The sequence below is a fragment of the Urocitellus parryii genome, chromosome 10, assembly GCF_045843805.1.
Source record: "Urocitellus parryii isolate mUroPar1 chromosome 10, mUroPar1.hap1, whole genome shotgun sequence".
NCBI classification, from domain to species: domain Eukaryota; kingdom Metazoa; phylum Chordata; class Mammalia; order Rodentia; family Sciuridae; genus Urocitellus; species Urocitellus parryii.
In genome coordinates this window covers 42,922,522-42,948,702 of record NC_135540.1, presented here as the reverse complement: position 1 = coordinate 42,948,702, position 26,181 = coordinate 42,922,522, and the positions used below count along the sequence as shown (strand labels likewise).

Here is a 26,181-nt window from a genome sequence, read left to right as displayed (position 1 = left end):
CAGGAACTCCCATTTTCAAGGCAAGTGCTCTACCACTGAATCGCAACCCTTAGAGCTACTGTTTTGGCAGAGGCCTCACATAGTCCCTCACTGGCTGTGAAATGGTCTTCTGCTTACTCATCCCCATTTCCACATCCACACATCAAATTTCTCTTCTGCACAGCCACCAGGGTCATAATTTTAAAATGAAAATCTGGATGTGCATCTCTCACTTGAAAAAGTCCTTAATGGCCTCCAGGACACCATTCACACTTCTCATTTCACCATACCAGGCCCTTATACCTGTTTTCCAGCCTTTATCCACATGCATGCATATGCAGCCTGCTTTCCAGCTCCACCAAACTCCCTGTGGTCCTTCACTCCTGCTCTGCTTAGCCCCACCCTGTAACATGGCAACCCACGTAACTGGGTCATCTTTCAAGATTCTGCTAGGACGTTATCTCCTCCAATCTCACCCCTCCAGGCCCAATCTGTTCCCTTGCTTCATACTTTTTTTTTAATTAGTTGCTCATGACAATACAATGATCTTGACATATCATACATTTGATTCAAATGGGGTATGAACTCTCATTTTTCCACGTACTTATATCTCCTGTTCCTGAATTTGTGATCATTTTTCAACCCCTCTCCCGCTCTCTCCCTCTCTCTCCATTATGAGCACTTGAACCCATTTTGTCCCATCATTCCAGATGTGGGTCATCTATGAAAACCTTGAATTGAGCAACAAATAAACCACTTCTGGTCACAATGAAATAAATATTGTTTTTAGAGTTTTAGTCTTTAAAGAAAAGTAATAGGTGAATGATTAGAACATTTAAAAAATATTTATATTGCCATACATATATGAAAAATTTTATATTTATATGAAGGATACATAAGCACTGGATTATAATTTTCAATCCATTTTAATGCACCTATGTCAATTTTGTTGAAATATTCACAGAATTGAAAACTTGGGACTTAATGTGTTAAGGAAAGAGTATTCATAAGCGCTTGGTATTCATAAGACCAAACACAGAAACTAGTATGTCATAGTTACTCAAAAAATAGTTCTCACCTGAAGTTCAGTTAAGAATATAGGCAGAGATGGACTTAATGCTGACATAATGTTTGGTTCTCACCTTAATGATGCCCACTGGCAAGCTTTTATATGTATCCTGTTGAAATATACATTATATACATATTTGGGAGATATATATATATACACATATATATTTACAAGTATATATTTATATAAGAAAATATATGGGAGTAAGAAACAATGGTACATAACTGCAATCCCAACTACTTGTAAGACTGAGGGAGGAAGATTACAAGATTTAAGTCAACCTAAGTAACTTAGGGACACTCTGCCTCAAAATTAAAAGTTCAGGTAATACAGCTCAGTGGAAGGACACCCCTAAATTCAATCCCCAGTACCAAAAAAAAAAAAGAAAGAAAGAACATATGTGGATTTGGAACATACTGTTCCAGTTATCATTTTCTGTTAGATTAAATCAGTTTTGAACACTCTTCTGTGAATTTAATGCATAGCTCTTTATGAAATAAATTAGTTAATTCTATTTGCAAGTGTTTAGTATACTGAAGTCAAGAACCATTTTGAAAGAATCTAGTCTTCTTTTTTAAATGAAAGAGTCAAACTTGAGCAACCTGATGTGAAGCAGAAACCAGCAGGTCTTACTGGGAATGAAGGTAGAGGTCGCATGTGCACTTACTGTAAAGGGTGCAGTGTAGTGTCATGAGAAAAGCCCTGTCTCCACTTGTTAGAAATAGGGAAGTTTATGTTAAAATTAAGTTGTCATGCTTCAATTAAGTTAGCAAACATGATAACAGTATTATCATTAATGCAGTATTAGAACTGATGCTTGGTGCTATCTTAAATGTAATGATTCAATTAAGTCTAGTATTCTACTCCCTCATACTGAATGAAGAGTAAACAGCCTGCTATTTTCCTTGTCACAGAAAGCTCCTTGGAATGCTGATGTAAGGTATTTATGTCAATAACTAGGTAGAAAAAGGTAAACAAATTCATCATTAAGTTGTTATATTGAATTGTATATAATTGAGTCTTAACATACCAAAATAGAAATCCTAAGAATGGCTATTTTGGGAAGAGTTTGCAAAAAGAAGAAAACATTTAATCAATAGAAGAGATTTATTTTCAACTTCTATCTATTTCTATGCATTTAACAACAATAATAAAAAAAACCCACAAACATATTGTTTGGAGTGTTTACTCCTTTATAACTAACTGTTCACATCAGTTTGGAAACAATAGCTGCCTAAAGATAAAATGTGTGTGTTTTTCTGTGTTCATTTGTTTATATGTATACATATTCATATATAAACATGTGTGTGTGTCTGTGTTTGTGTGTGGTGTGTATGGTGTGTGCATGTTTGCATACCCTTTGTTAGAAGAAATGTAAGTGTTGACAATTCAGTTTCGTTTTCCCTCTTTTCATTCATTCCATCCATGCTTATCATTGGCTTTGATATTTCATCAGGCTCTGGCTTCACTGCATACTCTTTATTCTACGGGTGCTTCCTATACAGAACCTCTGTTATCATATCTTGCTAACAATGTCATAAATGGAAATTTAGCGAAAGCAACAGTGGAAGCTGCTGTGTATCTGCAGTAAGTTAATCAGATTCAGATACCCCAAAACTAACACAGCCCACAAGACTGATAGCCCAATACTGCCGTAAATTGTTTCTTAGCAGGAAAATCTACAGTAGCAGTGTAATTTGGACAATGGAGCGTTTGACAGCTAACCCATCAAAAGCAGCACACCCTGAGGAAGTTGCTCACTTCTGGCTTTATATTCAGCCAAGCATTGATAAAGCAATGGCTAAATAGGAAATCAATTTAGAATCAAAAAATGGAAAGGCTATTTATCCCATTGCCAAAACAGGATACGGGCAAATTATAGCTTTCTCTACCTGAGGACTCTAGACTATGAATTTACCCAAAGGAGGGGGGTAGGTCACTTATAACTCTGTGTTCCTCTTGAGTGCCAGTTTGCTCATCTATTAATAATCATGATTAAAAGCTAAGCTGTAATCTGGTCCCAACAGATTGATTTATGCAAAGTGACACAAGGTAGTTCTAGTTGTCTCTTGTGCAGGGCATAGGGGTAATAAAAATATGCAAGATGATATTCAAGACTTCAAAGAAAACCAGAGCTTTGGAGAATATGTATAGGTTGTTTTCTTACAGAAAAGTCATATGAATGGCTAGAAAGTGTTAAAGGATTAAAAAGCAAGGAAGACACTTCCAAGTCTCAAACTGGAAGAACAATATGAATTTTTAGTGTTCTTTATTAACAAAAGTACACAGAGTTATTTCACTTGCCCCACAGCTATGCCAATGGACAATATGGAAGGACCATTTAAAAAAGATTGCTAACCTGGATGAGTAGCCTCCCTAGTGGTTCTTTGCCTGCTATTTTGTACCTAAACAAACAAACAAATATTTCGGGTTCAAGATTCCCACTCCACTCCACTCCACTCCCCAACTTTCTGTGAGGAAAGGTCAGAGAAGCTGTGATAGGGAGAACCCAGTGGCATAATGAAACCAAACCCATTGGCATATCTGCTAGTCAGTATGACAGAGAAAATGAATTTGCTGTAATCAGTGCACTGAACAGACCAGTGTTGGCATGCCATCAAAAGTGGAGCAAATGTCTGCACTTAGGAGTCAGAAACAATAGGAAACAGCATTAGAAAATGTTTCAAAGGCCACCATGACAATGAGCTGCAAGCTTGAAATTAGAGAATGTTCTTATCAGGAAAATGAGACCAGACAGATTAATATGTACTGAATTTGAAATCTTTGTCACAGTGAAAGGCATCAAAGAGTGGGCACAAAACAAATGTAATAAGAAAAAAAAATATTGTAGAAGTATGTCAAGCAGTTAAGGAAAAATTGTTACTTTTCTGAATTTTGTGGTACTTGTCAATTTTTTTTCACTTATTACTTCTTTTTTCATCCTAAATAAAACATTCAAGGTGTCTAAATTTATAGATCTGCTTATTTTAACATGATTTTTTAGATCTTCTTAATGAAGATTCTCAAAATTGTTGAGCTTCAGATCCCACGAAACTTGGATATGTTCACAAAGTCAGAGATAATGATCCTGGTAGAAAGGATGTTGTTTGTCAAGTGCTCACACTGGACTGGGAACAGGCCACACTGATGTGAACACACTCAGCAGCACAATTGCAGCCTTGCTGGGCTGGAGAACAGATGCACCTCAGCTTTGTCTAGGGCTCCTGAGGTTGAAGGTGGATGCTTTAGTAATCCTAAATTTAGGGTTTTTCTCTTTTCTTCCCCTAAGACCTATAACCAGCCAGCTTCCCCCACAACACACACACACACACACACACACACACACACACACACTTTTCCCACATTCCAGGATTGCAGTCAATATCCAATCACTCTTAAACTGATATCATACCAGCATGAGAGCCCCATTACCTTAATATCTCAATAGCCAGGAGGATCTGTGGTTCTGATTTAATGTTTTAGCAGGTTTGCTTTTTTGGTTTGGGCATGTGCACACACACATTTATGTTATCATTTGGATAGTTGGTGAATGGATGGAAATACTTTCTGCAGTATCTCCAGATTTCCCTCATTGGCAATAAACACTCAAAAAGTAAATCTATCACATAATTAAGCTATATAATTTAATGTGGTATTCTAGCATCTGAGCCTAGACATATTTTTTAAAATTTAATTATTTTTTTACTAAAGTTAATACTACTTAAGATTACTGTCTCTCAAGCTAAAGTATTGGTAGAGGTGTTGGTTTGGTGTTTTTTCTTGGAGGAGAAGTTAGAAATGTCATATTTATTTTTAAAATAAAATAAGAAGACATAAGAATAGTAATAGTTGCTCCTCCCACTTGTTTTTTTTTCCTAGCAGCATGACATGCCCCCCCACACATACACACATTTTTCTTTCACAGTAGATCTGCCATGAACTTCAAGCCATTTAGCACCTTCATGAATAATTTCACAGAAATCTACAATCAACACATCCAGCTCCATGATGTAGTTTTTCAAAATGGCTCTCTTAGATGCACTATGGATGTTCAGTAATGATGAGTGTTCACACTTAGAAGCAAAGTATCCATCGCATTCTGCACCTGTAAGAAATTCAAGTTGTTTCTTATTGTTTGGTAATAGTGTAGTAAATTTATTTTACACATGACTCCCATATGAAAGCTCATGAAGAATATTTTATAAACAATGATTAAGTTAGGTATTTGAATTTTAAAAGAAATTAACTCCTATATATTGTTTCCTTTTCCTAGGGGCTGAGTAAAATTCTTTAAATTATACACTTAACAAACATTTATCACAATTGAACTTTTAAACTGAATTTTAAAATCAAACAAAATACAAACTTCCCATTTGCACTTCTCCTGCGGTCCTTAAAAGAGAGGCTTTCTTTAATGAAGCTAATTGAAAGGGGCTCAGTGTTACTATCTACGTGTAAAATATGAAGCTAAATGTTTAGTCATGGAAATTAGAGATCATTTAATGAATTCTGACTAAACAGTGTGATTTTACTCTAGAACGTTCACAAAATGCAGTTGTCACACAGAGAAAGATAAGAAAATAGCATTACAGAAAATCCAAGATTTAGTTTGTAGGGATTTGGGAGAGGGGCAGTGTTTTTAAGAAGATTTTTTTAATAGTCACTTAAAAATATGAAGTTTATTAGACATAAGAAAAAATTGTCTTAATGATCCTGAGGTTTCTTTATATTACTTATACTCTAAATTTTACCACATTAAGGAAACATAAGATACCAATTGATGACTTTTGTTTTTTTAAGTACATTTAAATTTTCTATATTATTTTAAGCATTAAACTAACAAAAATTCTACATTCATTTGAAGTACATGATGAGAACCTAGCTAAAACAAAAAATTAGAGCATGGGAAAAATGGGACAAACTATGATTGATTCCCATCAAAGTGAGCAAAGAAGTCAAGTCAACATAGAGGACATGAAAATAAAGGGAGTATAAAAGGAATTTTCAAAGCAGAAACTTTAAAGAAGATGCTTCAGAAAGCTTCTAGTGGAGAGGGAGCAAAGTGATAAATGAAACAAATGTTATAATAATGGTGTCATCTTATGTGCTCCAGCCACATGTCTTTCAGTGACCTTTTGTTGTTCTGATCCCCCCTACAAGCCCAATCTCACAACCCGTTCTAGGAGTCACAGAACCAAGAGGCAAGTGGGCCCTGCCATCTTGCTATCCGCACTATCTTGGGGCCAGTGCTCTCTGCGATTCCTCAGGGTGCCTCAGAAGTGCCAAGGCCTTGTTGTTACTCTGATGGCTGCTGAGCACCCGTCACAGCCTGTGAAACTAAATCATGTGAAACTAAACCCAAAATTCCACAAGGAATGGGGTCAACCTATCAGTGAAAATAATAGCCCATTTGAGCGCTTCTTCTTTCTCTGACCGGAAGGCAAGCTCTCCAGAGTCCCCTGGGGAGATTTCCTAAAAACACTCTGAAAGCTCACACATGTGTGCTGTGATTTTTAGAGAGCGGGATACTCCGCTTGGGGAATTGGACAAGCTCTGCAGCAATGAAGAATGGTGGAAGTGGGGAAGATTCATGAGCGTGTTCAGAGAGGTTTTTGCATAATTTAATGTTGTTGCTGTTTTCTAAAGCTTGGATAATTGCTTGTTAAAGACTTCAGCCAGTGTATTAGAAATAGTGTTGGCTGCACGGTAGTCACTGTGCGGTATAAACCTATTTTAGCAAATTTTCCAATAGTGCACAACACGCATCTGTGACTGAGACAAAAATCAATGCTTATGGATTTAGCAGTGTAATCCTATCACTTGTTTTGTGAGATATGATTTGAAATGTAAAGTACGTTAAGACCTAAGTGAACTTGGAGGCATGGAATCTCTGGGGTGTTTCTTAGTATCCTATTTATTATTGATCATACTATTTCTTTATTGTCTCTGTACTTGCCCCAGTTATCCTTCCTCTCCTTCACCAATAGTCTTTAAATTATATGTATCAGAACTAATAAACGGTCTCCATTTGAGCATTTAGTTCCTACTTTCAAAACAAGTAATAATTGCATCTTTCTCAAACCAGAATAACCATGTGGCCAATCCCATGAGGTCCTAAAACAAAATACTAGTTACACATTAGCTGAAGTTTCTAAGCTTTCTGAAGAAAACTTAGTGATTTCTCCCATCACATATCTCAAAATCAGTAATCCAACTACTTCTAAGCAACCTTAAAATAACCCTAAATCATTTTGTTTATTATATCATTAGGAAGCAACTATTGCCAAATTTTAAATTTTAAATTTTAATCTATTTTATCAAGGTTTTAAAATCACATGCTTGCTTCTTTCTCATATTTATAAGGAAAGAACACTTAAATGAAGTTTGAAATAGTTATAACTACCTGGAGTTATTCATTCATTCATTAAATAAATATCTATTAGGGACATATGATGCACCAGGAACTGGGACAAAGTACCCACTTCTTATAATGCTTATATTCCAGTGGTCCATTGTAAGCTTTATGGAAGGTCTTAGTAATTAGAATTTCCATACGCCATGCTTGTTTGAAAATTCCAAAAGTTTGGCTTTACTTGTTTTATTTGTGCTTCTGAAATCCATCAGTCATAATAGCCTTAGTATATCATAAAAATAGCTACAATTACACAGACTTTCATAAGTACTTTAATCCAGCCTGATTTGAGATAATAGTCTGTCCGGTTTAGTAAATGTACTTCCCATTAACAGATTAAAACTTATCTGAGAATCTGATTTGTAGTCCTTATTTTGAAAGTCAGTTGCATTGTGCATTTAATGTAAACTTTTGACGTTGGCGATTTCAAGTGCAAACTCAGCTGGTTTGTTAAACCTATAATTCCCATTTCCATCAACCTATTATGGGGGAAAGAGCATGACCTACCAATGAAAATTGGACCAATCTTTACATAAACTGCTGAACCCTAGGTTTCTATTTAACAGGGGGCTTTTAGACATTGGCAAAAGTAGTGAGGGAAAAAAAAAATAATACAGGCTTCTGTCTAAGGTAAGGCATGAAAGGAAGTCATTCAAAGTATTTCTACTCAGATTCTGGGTGTGAAAATAATCACTAGAAGAAGAGGCAGGGAGGGAACCTGTTCCTGTTGGTGGGAGCTCCTCTTGCTTGGAGGCCTGTGGGTCTATTCAGAGCAAGGCACTTACTGAGAAGGAATCCCTGAATAATACGAACACTCTGGATAGTATCTGCTTATACATGCAGTCTGACTCTTTTAAAAGTTATTTTGTCTTTAAAAGAGCAAATCCACAGAATGACCTTCAGCTACTATTAATCCATCTAAATGTAGGGCGTGAATACAGAACACATCTGCCATCTGTCAGCTGAGAATTCCCCTGCCACCACCCGACCTCACTCCCTGCAAAGTCCTCTTGGGGCTAAGATAACTTAGGGAGAGGTCTTTCTTTGCTAGCAAGGAGCGAGTGCATTTAGACTAATCATTAAAACCCATTACCTAACAAAGTGCATGTTCTTAAGGAATACAGTGATACTAGCCAATGAATTAATCAGCAAAATAGACTATGAGAAGGTGAGATTAGCAGCCTCAGAAAAAGATCAGAATGCATGGAGATGCCAAAGCCTTTTCAGTTGCCATAAATCTTCGCCCAATTAGAGGGATTTCTGTTAACATTTCAGAATTCTATCTGGATTTGGTCCCTTTGTTGCTCTGTGTTAGACTGGAGCTGAAACAACCACCTAGGTTTTCCTGGAGCTTGATAAGGAGAATCATTTATTTGAATAATTGATCATTCAATTACTAAAGCAAATGTTGAACAGTTGGACAGCTCTTTTTATCAGTGTTGAATGGAAGTAATTGGCTGTAGTTCATTATAAAATGGAAAATTGAAAAGTATGAATTTAAAATAATATCAAACACAACCTCCCCTACCAAATAAGCCAACTTACCTAGGCTCTTTTTGTCATTATTTGAATTTCTTTTCCTTCAGTGCTCTTACATCCCCAAACATAATCACACCACTGATTACATTTCGTGAATGTTATTGAATAGTGATTTGCTTATCCCAGTTGTTCAAATGTTCAGTAAATCTGCAGAATTGAGGCCTGTAGATGGAGATTATTAGCATTTCACTGGCCTAAAAACAAACAAACAAACAAAAAAAAAACAGAAAAAGTAGACCACTGTGGTGGGGCACAGGAAAAAACTCATGGATTATACTGTCCTCATGCAATTTATAAGAATTTACATGAAGAAAATTACTTAACATTTTTAAATGGTCACATTTGAACTTTTAGGAACAAAGTACAGGATGGGTGTAGACTACACTACAGATAATATTGACACTTTATTTTAAAAGTAATTTGAAAACATTTAATTAAGAAAGAGATCTATAATGCAGTCTATTTTTATTTCAAGGTAAGCTCAACCTCATGTCAAACTCTATATTTTTAATCAAAATGATATACTCATAAGTCTTTATCATAACAAAATATTTTGTAGAAGCATTTGAGCATTTCAAAAAGTTCTGTTATAAATTGGAAGAAAAAAAATCTTTTTTTTCATAGAAAAGAAAAGAAACTCCTTAAGATCCGAGTTTATTGCTGGTTCTCAAGCTGATCCTGTTATAAACCAACATAAATATTGATATACCAGCACAGCACTTATATTTCTACTACTTCACATAGAATTTAAAAGCACTTTAATATTTAAAAGGATTATTTTTTTTTTTAGTTTCTAATGTTACATAACTTGCTTTTCAGAGTAGAAACTGGAGATCACATTATAATGCAGAAGTATACAATGTATAATAAACATTTCACTAAAAACAAATAGAGATTTGTATGTATGTATGCATACACATGTATACACATATAGGTATATATTTATGCACTCAAATTTATCTATAAACATATTCATATGTCAGATATATGTATATATCTCTCTGTAGTTATAGTATCTCAACAATGAAATTTTAAAAATGTTTTAATGAATCAAACATCTATTCTATAGATGTTCACCTACAGTTTATTTCCTGTCTTTAGAAATATTTTGGGGACACTGAGGATGCAGCTCAGTAGTACAGTGCTTGTCTAGCACACATGAAGCCCTGGGTTTGATTTCCATACTGCCAAAAAATAATAATTACAAAAAACATTTTGGGAGACTGGAGATATGACTCACTAGAATGCACAAGGACTTGAGTTTGATTTCCAGCCTCACAAAACAATAAAAAAAAATTAAAAATTAAAAATCAAGAAATAATTTGAGAAATTTGAGGGAAAAATGAGAAATAATTTTCACAATAATATTAAACACTGAGTATGCTTCTTTTATTCCTGAATTTTAAAGAAACTTTCTCAAAAACCTTGTCATGAAGAATATTGGTTTTCATTTTAAGATAGATACTTTGCTCTTAGAAAATTCTCCTTCTAATCTTGTTTTCAGTGGTTTTATTAAGCAAAAGTGTTAAATGTGATCAAAAACATTATTGCCTTAAATTAATTATATGATGTTTGGGTTTTCAGATTAGCATTCTTATTAGCTTTTTCTTTATCACAATCATCTTTGCATTCCTACTTTGTTTCTTCTTTGTTGTAGAAGAAACATTGGCATATTTCTTGAAAATAATTTCTTTTAAAATGATCCATTGTTATATTTTCACCATGTTTGAAAATATAGAAAGTATACTTTTCTATGAAATTAAGGAATCTTTAGAGAATGTACTTTGATATGCTTCTTTGTTAACTTTACCTAAGTCTTAAAATACTTTCTGCAATTATGCTTTTCATAAGCAATTTAATGCATTTTTATGGTGACTCAGGACTATTACTTATCCTCTTTTTTCTCCAATCATTTTTTAATTTAGTTATTTTTAAAATTATTATTCCTCTTCCTCAAATGTTTATTGAGCATCTGGTACATGCAGGCGTCTGGTCAAGGGGGATGAAAGAAAGATGAATATGACAAAATACCCACTTCCCATGCTCAGCCTGTGCTTCCCTGTGGTTTTCTGCATCAATTCAACTATTGAATGCTTAATATGGTTACCTAAATAAATATTCAGTATTCAATTCAGCCTATTATGTTATTCTCATTGAGCAACCATGATATTTTAAACTCATGGAAAATTAGTAATAAGGTTTTTCTTAAGGTCTATGCTTTCTTTACGTATGTACTATAGGAAATTTCCAATATTTTTCTACTTCCTTTGTCTCCTCTTGTGAAGGAGACTAACTGCACCAGACTAGGGTTAGAGGGTCTGCTGTGCTGGACCTCCTACTCTAGACTGTCCCCATCCTGGTCTTCTCCCAACTATGTCTCTCCTCACCTGTTTCCTGTTTTGGATTATGTTGTGTGTAACCAAGAACCCAGAATTCTATGCTCAATTGATTCTAACTTGCTTTCAGATCCTCCATGAGCCATTTCCTGAAGTCTGTCCTCCCAAAGATAAATATTGCTGTCCAGTGTATAAATAAATCCCTAGGTCTGAAGAGTGGCCAAGAAAATTGTTTGCAAGGAGTGTGGGTCAGAGCTTGTGTGTTGAACTGGGATGGTCATCTATGACTGATAGGTATGTGCAGGGCTGCTCATGGCATTGAAGGGATCTGGGGGTAGAAGCAGAATATATTAGTTCTTCCTATGACCTGATGGAACCCAAAGCACTTAAGGGATGATAATTTAGAACACAGCCTTACAGTAAATCCCTGGAAGGTATATTTGTCAAAATTGGAGGATAACAAGTATATTTTATTTAGTAGTTTGTTAGCTTGATTTATATCTTTGAAATATTTAGGCAGATGGTATACAGGTTTCCATGTACAATCTTGTCCTGAGCCCTGAAAATTATTGGGGAGATGTCTGGGTTGAAATATTAATTTCCTTTGCTTTCTTGAATTATTTTCCTAATCCATTTCAAATTGGTCCTTGAGGGCTGCAGTTTTGACATGGCCTTCTTGTTTTCTTAATGTCAGAGTGCACAATTCCTTAGTTTAGTCTTGGGTTATAGATCTGCTGATAAAATACTCGAAGGGCTCTTTCAGATCCATCCTTCAGATTCAAAGAAAGAGTGCCAGTTGGAAACCAACTGGAGATCAGGTCTCATCTCTAGTGATTCAATTAGAGATTATCATCCAAACACTTCTTTCTATTAAGAATTGCTTACCAACTAAGATGAAGCAATGTGTTTACTCTTACCGCCTTATCTTGAAGCCAAACAGTTTAACAAAGGGGAGTTCATGTATGCATGCCACCCTTTCCTAGATTTATAAAAAGAATCACTGTCTTTCATTCTCTATTCAATATTCAAGCAGCCAACTACTCATGTTCTATAAACTAGAGGTTAATTCACTTATCAGTAACTATTTATTGTGTGCCTACTTCATACCAGTCATTGTGCTGGTGCTGAGGTATAGCCGCAGAACACACTTTTAGAATATTTGAGAGGAATCAGAAAAAAAATCATATTAATAAATCAATATAGGCCATAATGTCTGGCAAAGATAAAGACCATAAAGAAGCATAAAGCAGTTAGGAAGGAGGAAGCAGGGGGTGGTCAGAGAGGAGTCTTTGGACAAGTGAAGGTAGAGAGGGTTCCTGGATGAGTGGAGACAGCAAATAGCCAGAAGGAGGGTATGGAGACTCACAAGAAGGTCCTTTGGCAGGTATAAGAATACCAAGAACATGCAAATGGCCTGAACAGAGTAGGTCAGGAAGAAATGGTAAGAAATGGGATTTGAAGGTAGTGACAGCTCATGTAGATCTAGGCAGTCTGGGCCATGGTAAGATGAAGCAGGAGGGGGAAAACTTGGCATGTGTATATTTATGTGTATAAAGCATGGCTCTGGTTATGGGGAGATAGTTATGTTTAGGGGTTTTATGTTGAAGCAGGGAGGCTTAGGAGGAGGCATTTATGGTAGTCCAAGACAAGAGCTCATGGTGATTTTGACTCTGCAGGTAGCAGAGGACTCCCTAGAACATAATTGATTTGGGGGTATATTTGGTCTTGCAGAACTGGTCAGTTCTTACACCTAACTTCAAGGCACGCTGGCAGAATTTACTCCTCAGTTTTCTCCCATGTGATAGGGTTAGCTTCCTGAGGATTCTTTCTGAGCAGAGTCAGGAGTTTGGTTTCACTGCTTACATCCAACTTCAGAAATTTAGATTGTATTCTTGTGTTATAGCCGCATCCCCTGAGCACTCTAGGATGATTTCTATATACTTTGTTTAGAAGCAGAACCAGAAAATCCCTCCTGTGTTCACAAACCACCAAGCACCCATTAGCTGGAGCTTTATTTTATGTACTATAGTTTATATCCATTTCTATTGTAAGATGCCTCTGATCTAATTTTCAATGTAGAATACAGATCTTTAATAAAATTGTAATATTAGCCAAACCAGGCTAAAGAAACTAAAAATGCAGACGTTCATTCTTATAGAATATTTTTGACTTTCTCAATTTCATGGAATAAGAAAAGCAAGAGGAAGAATTAAGAAATCTCTTTGGAATTAGTTGTATCCAGCAAAACAACTCTTTCCTGTTTGAGAATTGCTTTCCTGTGTGCAGGATGGAGGGGTGGACACTAGATACAACAGCTGAAATATCATGGAAACCATTATGTCTGCACTAGTGCTCGTGGGTTCACCTAATTTAGGCCTCAAATACATAGATGCCAAACACTTAGAAAGCAGCTGTTCTTCTAAATGTATTAAGCAATTTACTTTAGGTAATGTAGCCTATAAAATTTTAATTTTGGATTAAATAAGCCATATCCTTCAGCATGCCTATTGCACCTTGATATTCGAAAGATGAAATATGGGCATATTTAGAGAATTTCTTCTCAGGATGCTCCACTGGAGAAGGGTCAATAGTTTCCTAATGAAAGTAGTCAATAGCAATTCCTCTTAGGAAGCTCAAAGAAATTAGCATTAAACAACAGACATGGGTGTCTTGGGTTTTACACAATTATGTGATAGGATTGTTACAAGTTTTAGCAAATGGTTTCAGGAGGCATTGCATTGAAGAGGCAATTGATAGAAAACAGTGTAATTGTCCTGGATCTTGTGCTAGTTGCAATTATAATCTAGAAACTAGAAAGACTTATGACTTGAAAACCTTTACCAAAATGCAGAACATGGTCTTTATAAATAAATTGCCAAAGGCTAGTAAGGATTATTGCATTTTAATGTTATGATTTGGGAGAGAACAGATGTTTTACTGGTTGAAAATTTGAATTAAATACTCGTCTGATTTATGGCTTCTCAACATTCTCTGTTATATGCTGTGAGGTTTTGAGCCCGATTCCTTTTGTGAAGGGCTATTCATTGAACACACACATACATTTCTTGGATTCCTAGTGCTTCATACCACGTACTAACTTATGTAATCTACATAACAATACTTTAAAGTACATAATAAATCATCACTATTATTTTAAGTTATTCTTTCTTTTTAAACTTTTTTTAGTTGTAGGTGGACATAATACCTTTATTTCATAATTTTTATGTGGTGCTGAGGATCGAACCCAGTGCCTCACACATGTTAGATGAGCACTCTTCCTCTGAGCCACAACCCCAGCCCCACATCACTATTTCTTAAATGAATGAAGGAGGCACAGAGAGGTTAAGTAACTTACTCACACAGATATTGAATGGTGAATTCATGTGATGTTTGCAGATGCAGAGACTTGGCTCTGAATGAACATGACATTGCATCTGCCTTATCTTGAGAGTATCCAAAGGCCTTGGTCTTTTCCAGTTCTAATCACAATCCCATTTGATTTTGCCAAAAGACAAAAACAATATCTTAAGTGTTTTTATGTCTTTCTTATTATAACTGTAGGTTCCACAGATGTTGAAGTGCTATGACAGGTCTGTCTTTATGTAAAGCAAGTTCACCATATTTTCATAAGCAGTATGGATTTCCCTCAACTTTTACATTTCTTTCTTTGTTTTTTTTTTTTTTAATGACACTGTTTCTGTCAAGATTTAACCTATGGGAAAATGGTACCAAACAGCATTGTGGTGAGGAGCTTATTTTAGCTGGAGAAAAGCTACCTAACTGAAGCGTTACTGAAAACAGACAGGCTTTCGATCCATGTTTAAAGGCACTTCCCATTTAAAAGAAGGAAATTGGTCATAAATATTGAGCCAAGAAAGTTTATCTGTTTCCTCTATAGCATTTTAATAAATAAAAAGTGAAAAGAAAATCAATGCTTGCCTATTTTCTAATGCCAACTCTGGTTTATTTCATTGTCTAATTAACATTTGACATACTGTGTAGTGTCTCCGAGCACACAGAATTCACCGGTGGCCCAAAGCAATTCCACTGCTGTGATTTTTGTTAGATCTCTTAAACTGAGCTGTGTTAGACAAAGTGACTTGCAAAAACATCAAGGACTATTTTAATGTTCTCTCATTTTTATTTTCATAGATGGTATTTGTCCATTTATGAATCTACAAAGGTAATAATGTCAGCCAAATGATAACAAATGATTGTCCAAAGTCCCTGTTTTGGGAACTGGGGTTGCAGTTCGGTGGCAGAGCCTTGCCTGGCATGTGTGAGGCACTGGGTTCAATCCTCAGCAGCACCCCAATAAAATAAATGAAGTAAAAAATATTCCATTCGGGGCTGGGGATGTGGCTCAAGAGGTAGCGCGCTCGCCTGGCATGTGTGCAGCCCAGGGTTTGATCCTCAGCACCACATACCAACAAAGATGTTGTGTCCACCAAAAACTAAAAAATAAATAAAAAATATTCCGTCCATCTACAATAACAACAAACCATTTTTTAAAAGTTGCTGTTGTTGGCTTAACACAGCCAGTTCACTCTTTCCTACTCCTTTTTGCATGAAGAGTTGATAGACATTTAGGGAATTATACATTGTCTCCCATTGTGCTTGGTTTTATCTACAATAGTAGCCTTATCATGATTCCATTTAATAAACTCATTTCTTATTTCCTCAATTTCTCTCCCATCTTAAAGCTCTAAATAATCTATTTACTGAACATGTTTCTAAAGTCCTACTTTGTGCAAGTTTGGACAGATGAACAGTTACATTGATCTCAGTTTGATAATGGAGACTGCAAACCATATTCTGAGTGAGGCTGGATTAAGTGCAGTGGAAGCATAGAAGGAGAATTGATTAATGTCACCTGAGAAATGAAGCCTCCCTCAAAAAGAAGCAATTTTATATGTACAAGTTTAAGGATAGGTGAGATTTGTTTCTACCTAAAAATGGGTAAGCAGGCAAAAGATGAGATTACCTTGGAAACAAGACATAGAGAACAATGTCATCAAGGGTTTTACTCATTTCTCCACAGATATTTATCGAACAGATAATATGTTATACCCCATTGAGAAGCAAAACAGATTGAAGTTCTATTCTGGTGGAGCCTGAATTCTAGTAAGTTAGAACTGACAATAAATAACAGCAAAATAAATAAATTGTCCATAGGTTGGATGCTCACAGATGTTGTTGGGGGAACAACAGAGCAAGAAGAAATGGGAGAGGTGGGTTGGGGAGTGAGGGTTACAATTTTCTTAAGTTGAATGAAGATTAAAGATGCAAATAAAAAGCCAAGAAATAACAATGAGGCTCAACAATTAGATTAAAGCCCCAAATCAAAATTCTATATGATCAGAGTGGGTTGGAAAGATGTTACAATCAATTCAAAAAGTGGACCTGAGCCATATTATAAAAAGGATTTTGAACACAAATAAAAATCGAGTGATTTTAAAACCAGAGATAACTGGGAAACATTAAAGAATTTTGAAGAAAGTTGATAATGTGATTAGATTGCATTTTAGAAAAACAATGAAAAAGATTGTGATTTTCCATTCCAGACAAGAACAGGTAATAATTCAGGTAAAAATTATATATATATATATATATATATATATATACATACATATATGAAAGAAACTGATAGTTAAGCTTGGTTATAGAAGTAAGGTCAGTAAAAACTTAAATCAGTCTTAGAATCATGTCTGTGATTCTTGATCTTGTGGATTCTGGAAAGGATGATTGAGACAAAGGTACTTTGTCTATCATCAGAAGAGGTTTGATATTATTTTCCATTACCAGAAAACAATTGCCTGAAGATTCAGTAGGCAGAATTCCTAAATTTCACCCACCAGCAACAAGGAGTAAAATAGTCCTAAAATGTCCACGTGTTGCTGTAGGACTGCTTTCACAGTAGAAGTTAGCTTTGTAGACCACCCCAAGCTCTAGAGTCGGATCAGAATGCCTTATTCTGTGCAAGTCACATGAAGTCATGTGGCCTTGCTGAAACTGCCTTTACTCACCCTTTGGCTTCCACATGTATGAGGTTCTCTTTTGAACTGATTGTCATAAGGATTAAGCAGGTATGCGTATAAATGCCATGTTTCAGGCCTGCACACAGTAGGCCATCAACAAATGTAAAAGTTCTTTTTCAAAAAGGAGTGCCAGTCAAATGAAAGACAGATGATAGATATTAGCAAAAATGACAAAGAAGGAATAGCAAACTATTTAATGATGTCAGTTCTATATTAGTCAAGCCATAAATTAATTGACAAATATTAGGGACAACCCCCTTCTTTTCCTGTCAATCTCTACTAACATTTGTGACATTTTTATTAAGAAAAATATATCAAAACCCCATTGCCTTTGAAATTCTGTTTCTAAGGATATGCCTCTTTTATTTATAATTGAAATTTTAGGTCAATAATTCTGAGAGAAAAAAGCAGATCTTCTGTAATTAATATCTCAGCTTGACTCTTTCCAAAATTTACCTGGATCAGTAAATTAGTAATTATAAAAACAACTATTAATTAAAACAACTATTTCTTAAAACTAGAGAATGTATTGTTCTAGGCATTTGAAACACATACAAATACCCACATGGGGTGCTAAAGTCAGAGTTTACCTAAACTGCCCATCAACATCTTGTCTTCAGCAAGTTTAACCTTTGAAAAGGTGAGTTCTAGCAGCTATTTTCTGTTTCAGACATTCAGGCAACCTTATCAACCCTTTCAAAGAAAGTACTGGAGTTGATAGACCTCCAGCAGGCAATCATTCTGTATAGCTTTGTCCTTTTATGTTTCCTGTTGAAAAGCAGTGCTTGTAAATTGTGTTATTAGATGGTGTATTTTTAATGAGGTTTGACTATTTCATATTCTAAGGGCTGCCTTCGTGGGATCCTTAGAGGCATATTACCACAGTGTTACAAGGCAGAGTAGAAATCTGCTCCTCATTATCTGGGCCATGCAAGAGTGTGTTGCATTAGCGTCCCGGAGCTACAGGCAAAAATTCCTTCAAGAGCCAAGCACAGAGATTGTGGTACAGAAGCAACTTTCCTGTGTCCCTAATAATACGGGGAAACTTGAGGAAGGTCCATTAGCTTTCAACACAGTGTCAGCACCTCAGCAGAATGAGCGATATACCTTCTGTGTCACTTTGAGGAATTGGTGACAGCATCATGGGCTAAGACTGAGTGCTTTGACCAAATATGATTGACTCATTTATGCAGAGAAAATCCCAAAAGACTTGATGCAATAAAACCACTATGTAAGTTCTCCACACCGAAATTTCTAGATGCCCCATCAATATACATGCTGACAATATATGCAATTCAGTTTCACAATCATTTAGCATTTCTTGGTACATCACTGTGATGCTATTTTTACCCTCCTCTCTGCCCAACAAGGGTGGAGCACAGCCAGAAGCATGAGTAATTCAACATCCTTTCAGCTTGTCTAACCACCTTAGGACCACACTATGTCTATGATAACCAGACAGACAATGTAAAGACAGAGGCTTAAATAAAACCACTGCTTTCCTTCTACGGACTGCTTGCCTATTAAGAAAATGAAGAACCACTTAGAACTGCATATTCCTTTGAATTACATACTCTTTTGTACAACCCAGTGATTATTTTATTCATACAATCATTCATATAGTGCTTTTTTTTCCCAGTGCCTTTGTCTTACTGTGATAAAATGTAAAACTGCATGCCATAATTGCCTGGAGTCACCCACAATGGGTGGTTGCAGTTTGCTACTTTGGCAACTCCTGAAGAATGAAAAGCACAAATCAAGCTGCCAAATATAAGTGAGCAAGAGAAGGTTAACAGAACAAAACAGCAATTAGCTGCAAATGAGTACAAATAAACCTTCTTTTTCATGGAGGCCCTGGAGTATACCCTAAGTTGGCTTGCAAAAGCCAGCAACAGGAAACCAGGTCATAAGTCCCCACTGTGGCCAGGAACGTGCAGCCATTGTTTGGAAGCACATTGGTGAAGAAGAGTTCTGTAAATATCAAAAATCACATGTCCACCGGTTGTGGTGGCACATGCCTGTAATCCAAGCAGCTCAGGCAACTGAGGCAAGAGGATAGCAAATTCAAAGCCAGCCTCAGCAATTTAGTGAGCCCCTATGCCACTTACGGAGACCCTATCTCAAAAAAAAAAAAAAAAAGAAAAAGAAAAAGAAAAGAAAAGGCTGGGAATGTGGCTCTGTAGTTAAGCACCCCTGGTTCAATCTCTGGTGCCAAAAAAATAATAATAATAAAAATAAAAACATAAATAAATTCACACATACAGACATTGCAGCCTCAGGTGTCAACTCTGTGACAGAAGCACATGCAAGCTACCTTTACAGCACTGAAAGAAATATAAAATGACCACATGGGTAATTTTAAATTTTCTAGTCGCTGCATTTAAAAAAAAAGAAGTAAAATTAATTTGAGTTACATAACTCTATAGACCAACATATTGAAAATATTATCATTTTAAAATGCATCCATTATTAAAATATTATTAATGAATTATTTTTACTGTGTGCTAAGTCTTTGAAATTTCATATGCATTTTGCACTGACACCACTTCTGAATTTGGACTGGTCATATTTCCCTTGTCCAATAGATACATGTGGCCAGTAGTTAATGTGCTGGAGTCCCAGCTCTAGAGCAAACTACTTGTTGAGAAGAAGTTCCTTTCTAGTCCTAAAGCTGTGTCCTATGTTCTCTTGTAGACAATGAATTAATAGATGGCAAAGTTGTTCTAAAAGTTGCAAAATGAAAGAATAATCTTGGAATGACTTTTAATATAATCATACTTAACAAAGGCAGTCTTCTCCAAAGTGGCCATTTCAACTACTTTTCTTCCTGTAGAATGTCTTTCTTCTCATTCCCTGATATTTTAACTAATGCTATAGTTGAAATTTTTTTGACAGTTAATTTTGTTTAGATCTGTGTGCCCTAATTTTGTAGCCCTAGCTAACTACCTACACTGGGTCATTGAGGAATTCAAACACAACAAGTATGACTTACGACTTATTAATTTTATCTAATTTTTATTAAATTTAAACTTGATACTGGATTCAGTTATTGAGACATTTCTAAATACATTTGGAACATTAAGGTAGGAGGATCTACTTTTCAAATTACAAAATTCATGAAAACCAATTTCTAATCAGGCCCATTCAGCAAACATTTAGCACTCAAATTGAAATTGCTAAATATATGTGTGTGCATGTGTGTGTGCACGTGCGCACGCACATGTGTATACATATAGGTATATAGATAGATATATAGAGGTATATACATTGTACACTGGATTTCACACACTTGATGCAAGAAGAATAATATAAAATATAAATAAATGTTTATGCTGAATGCATGTTGTGATAGCAATATTTTGGATTATTTAGTTAAAATGTCATTAAAACAATTTCACTTGTTTCTTTTACTTTTTTAAATGTGGTGATTGGAAAATTTTAAAGCATGTATGTCGTTTGCATTATATTTATGTTAAGACAGTTTTCTGGCTTAGCTCCTTATTGTCATCTGGGTTTTGGGAATGTCTCAAACACTTGGTTTAGAGAGTAATGGCAGAGAGTAGAACGCATTCCTAAAACCTATAAATCATAACTGGTTTACAGGTGGCCCCTTAACATAGTCACAGAGTTTTAATGAAGGACATCATAAATAAACAAGTGTCCTCAGAGCTAGCCCACCTTACAATTTATTGCTCTGTGAAATGCTTTTTCCCTTTTTTGTTTATTTGTTTTTGGCTTTTTGTTTCTTCGTTTTTTTGTTTTTTTGTTTTTTTTTACATTTTAAAGTGAATTCATAATTTTTCCCAATGCCACAATGGGATCTGAAATGTAGCAGAAAGCCTATAATTTGTAGCATTTTTAAATTAATAGTTTTAAAAAGTTACTTTTAAAACATCAGTTATTTTACTTAGATTCTATGGGTAGAGAGAAACAACTTAGACTTATTAGCTTATTGAATTTGCTCTTCTAAGTACCTCAGTGTTCAATTGAACTGCTCATTCATGATATATTATAATTTCATACATCACAGATAACGAGACTTAATGTTATTTTAGACGTCCAAATGTTTTTAAATCCTGAAAGGGGCATTCATATGCTATGCTAACAGGCTGTCAGCACACTAGAGGCTAATTTAGACTGTCTGGGTTACACTCACAGCCCGCAATGCCCCTGTGAAAGCATCTATTCACTGCACCTTATCTGTCTTTCATCAGAAGGAATTTGTCAGCCACTGCTAGTAGAGATAATGTAAAATAATTTCCCAGAGATACTATGATTATTCCATTGCTAACACAATCTATAAAATTCTCCTTAGAAGCTGATCAATTCACAAAGAGCTTTCTAAGCACCTACTATGGGCTAAGGGGTACACAATGTAATCCACTTCCTTGAAACAATGGAAATTTATAGGAATCATGCAAATTAATCTATGTTAAAAGTTTACACATCAGAACCAAGAAAGGTAAGGGTAAAAGCTGTACCATAAATAATAACATCCAAAAGTCTGGATCCACTATTCTTAGCGTATTCTGTAAGACCAATAAGGTTCGAAAGAAGAAATGATTACACATTAGAGGGTAAGTGCAGAATATTGAATATGTAGAATGTTTAGAATATCCACATAAAGTGGCAAGAAAGCCTAGCATAAAAAAAAAAAAAAAAGATTCTAGATCTGACCCATCATTGACAGTGGTAGGATTTGGAGATATGTTATTAAGTTTTCTGGGACATGATCTCATTATATATAAACTGGGGATTAATCAATCCTGCTCTGCCTGAGCTATGAGTGAAGATGAAATGAGATAGGGTTGTGAAGGGTTTTTCTGAACTTCAAATGACTAGTCAACTTCAGTTATTATGAATCTAACCCTCTAATTCCTTTTAAGGCTTATAATGTCCCTCTGCTTTCATTAGCTGCCTCTAGACTTGATATTGCAAATTACATTTGGGCAGAAATAGAAAGATTTTGGTGTTATGAACTCACTACACAAAAGAAAAAGTAATGTTATTTTAAAATAACAGCCTCAATATTTAGCTCTGTTGTTTTAATGAGACAAAAAGCAGAATAAAAATTTAAAAAGAGATAAAATACAAAATACAAAGATAAAATACAAAAGCAAAATAATTTTCAAAAGCAATGTTTCAAGATTATAGCCATATATAGCTATAATCTTGAAACATTGCTTTTGAAAATTATTTTGCATTTGGATTTCCTAATTAGATTTTATATTAAATGTTCTATATAAATTTAATTTTTTAGGTGTTGGGCATCCAACCCAGAGTCTCTTCCATATTACCCAACCAGGCCTGTTTTGCTTTGCCCCACAGTATGCCAATCACTGAGACAAGTTTTGCAAAAGAGTTCATTTGCAAGGCAACTAAGGATACAGGGAGGTGTGCCAAGTCCCAAGACTGCCTCCCTGTGGACAGGATTTGGAGGTATTTAAGGATAGAGAAGCTGGATGACTTAAGTTAGGGAAAAGGTGATTGGAGGTGAATTTATTAGTTGTCTCTGCAGGCATCGTCGAACCTTATGGCAGTTCATGGGACACGTGGAGATAATAATGTGGTCTAAGGATAGAGATTTCAACCTCCTGCTATCAAAAGGTCATTTATAGGACCCCTGTACAGGCCCAAATCTTGAGTTGGTGGTCTCATCAAAAACAACCTTGAGGGGCCAGGGTTGTGGCTCAGTGGTAGAGCACTTGCCTAGTATACATGACATAATGGGTTCGATCTCTGGCATCACATAAAATTTTTTTAAATGAAATAAAATAAAGATATTGTAGGAAAACACACACACACACACACACACACACACAGCCTTGAGCCAGGCACAGTAGCACATGCCTGTAATCCTAGCAACTTCAGAGGCTCAAGCAGGAGTATCAGAGGTTTGAAGCCAGCCTCAGCAACTTAGCAATACCCTGTCTCCAAACTAAATAGAAAAAGGGCTGGGGATGTAAGCCAGGGATATAGCACCCCTGGGTTTAATACCTAGTACCACAAAATTAAATTTTTTTTAATTAAAAAAAAGAAAAACAGCCTTGAAGTCTCTGTAATGTAATGTAGGCAACAGTGTAGGCAGGTCTTAGAGACTTGAAGTTGTCTTCTTTTGACGACTCTCAGATCTGGAGAGATACTTCTGAGCTGCAAGAAATATTCATTTAGGATTGTAAACTTCTGTGTCAATAAATGCCAGCAAATGGATTGTATTGAGATGAATAAGGGCTGGATTTGTATGCACATGCTAAGCACCAACTCTATCACTGGGTAACACCGTGTTACAACATGAACTTTATGACTAGATTTAATATTTTATTCTAATAAGAGGTTTTGGCATATGAAACAATATCTCAAGTCTTAAGAGGAGTTCAAGAAAGCAATGAGACTTTAATTTTGTTGTTTTTGTTGGATATATGAGGTAGAGCTCCTAGAGAAGTTTAGGGTAAAGGTTATTGTGACTCATCTCAGAATAAATTTTGGATGAGACATAATTTGTAAGTTAGTGATTTCAACATCAGAGATATTTTATTAATAGAAAATAATGCTTACCCTGACTTTATTTCCTAAAATGTCATAAACTTGTACCTTTCTCTCTTGTAAGGTAATTCTAGGACATTTGTGACAAGATCCAATAGTGAATTGGCAGTACCTTAGCTCCAGGATATCCCCCAAAACAAATTTAATTCCACTTCAAATCGAAGAAAAAACAATGCATCTTATCTTATAATTTGGATTTTAAAAAATAAAAACTTGATTCTCAGGAAATTCTTTAGAACAGAAAAATCCTTGGGGAAAAGTCACTTGGTACAGGGCAGCTAACCCCTAGATAATAAGAAAAATATTGCCTCATAGATGAATGCCTGTGTTTAGATCTCTGAAAATAATCAGTCATTCAGATAGCCCAGGTCTTGTTACTGTGCTTACCTTTTATGCTATTTATGCTCAAAAATTTTTCAAATGTATTGATATTCAGGGCATGTCTAGTTTTAACTCTATGTATATTAGACATTTATCTGTGTTGGAAAAGAGGAATTAAAATTAATTGACAGCACACAATGTAGGTGTTGAAAACAACACATTTGAAAAGGTATAAGCTAATTGAAGTAGCATTATGAAATAAAATCTTCACCAAAGATGTGTTTATAAGAGCAAAATTGGGTCTATAACTCTTTAGAAAAGTTGGAATAATATATCACTTAAAATGTTTTATTTCACTTTTGTTTTGTCTATGCTATACTGTGCTTGATAAAGAATTTGAGAATCCTTAGAAAATTACACACACACACACACACACACACACAGAGAATAAGAAAAATCATTGAGGAACCTAGCAGGGCAGGATACTCACTGAGGCCCTGAAGAGAATGAATTGATGATATGATGACTAGTGTATGCATAGTGTACTCTATGCTGGTGAAACTAGGAATTATTGTCATGGGTGATCTTGAACATGTAGCCAAGGGGCAAATCTTACTATTCAGGGAAATATGAACGTGAAAGTGTGTCAGTTTGGCCGTCACAGCACCATATTAAATAACTTGCCCAGTGTGATGCAAATACTATATTACAATTGCTTCCCCAGAACAGTGAAATTCAACATGGAACTATAATAAGTCAATCCACCCAAGCCCAGCGCTGAAGCTGCTTTGTCTTTTGAAGGAGAAAGAGGTGACCTGGTCTGAATTAGCCTCCACAGGGAGGCCTGAGGCAAATTTCCCTAGCTGTCACAGGGAGCTGTAGCTTTTACTCCACCAAAGAGGAGTCTAGCACTTGTTGTAACTAACAATGATACCTTGGCACTATTTCAGAAGAAACATTACATCCAAGAATTTTTGTTCCCTCTCTATTTTGTGATGGAACAAAAGAGAAGCAAATCCTCTTTTATATAGTACATATTAATCGCAATCAAAACACACAGCTACTGGTTTAATTTGGACATTAATTTACTTATAATTTGAGTTTGCCACTTAAAATGAAGTATGATCACTGAGGCAACAATGTTAAAATATGTTGTTATAAATGACCTCTGAGTCCTAAAAACTCCACTTGTTTTGCCAAATCATTAATCTGATTTTCAGTGAACATCCCACTGCCCAAAGATATCTATAATCCTCAGGTGCAATATTTTGTGCTTGCAGATACTTGATTTAATGGTGCCTAAGCTGGTTGATCACTAACAAATGATACCATAACCAAGCAACACCAGTGTTATTTGTGTCTGTTTCCTGTCATGATAAACCTGTGGTACCAGCTCTCTGCCAGAAACTCCGCCTAAAAACTCAGATACAATGGGCTGTAATCAGTTCATTAAAAAATAAAACAGCCAAGAACTATTATCATGATTGAAAACACTTACTAGGGCAAGTGTTGGTTTCTCTGGCCCTTCCACCAGCTGGCAGAGCTGTAGCTAGACTAGAGTTTTCCTGTGTGACATTTACATAAGCTACAGTATTAATAATGCCCTCTAGAGTTGTGTTACCCTATATCTCTGCATTTTGTAGAGTCCACAGTTTTGACCCTTTGCAGCATATCCTATTACTGTTTAATACATGTCTGTGGCCCTACTTGCCTATAACTTCTGTTGTAACTTGACTTATTTTGTTGATTTTGATGTTCTCAGGTCCTTGAGGACCTATGACAGAGGAAAAGTATTTTTTAAATGTCCTCATTGACTTAAATAAAAATGCAAATGTATTTTGAAAGTCAAAGATTTTAGGTTTTATGTTTCAAGAAGTAAAAACCTTCCAAAAAAATATTATTCATATTGGTAGGTCAACTTAGTTGTAGTAGTTAGGAATCTTC

General features: G+C 35.5%; 1 protein-coding gene across 2 annotated transcripts in view; it reads left to right on the top strand.

The window, feature by feature from the left end:
- The window catches only part of Unc5c (unc-5 netrin receptor C), a 354,227-nt gene that overhangs the window by 154,939 nt on the left and 173,107 nt on the right, over positions 1 to 26,181 (top strand). The gene's annotated exons all lie outside the window — the stretch shown is intronic.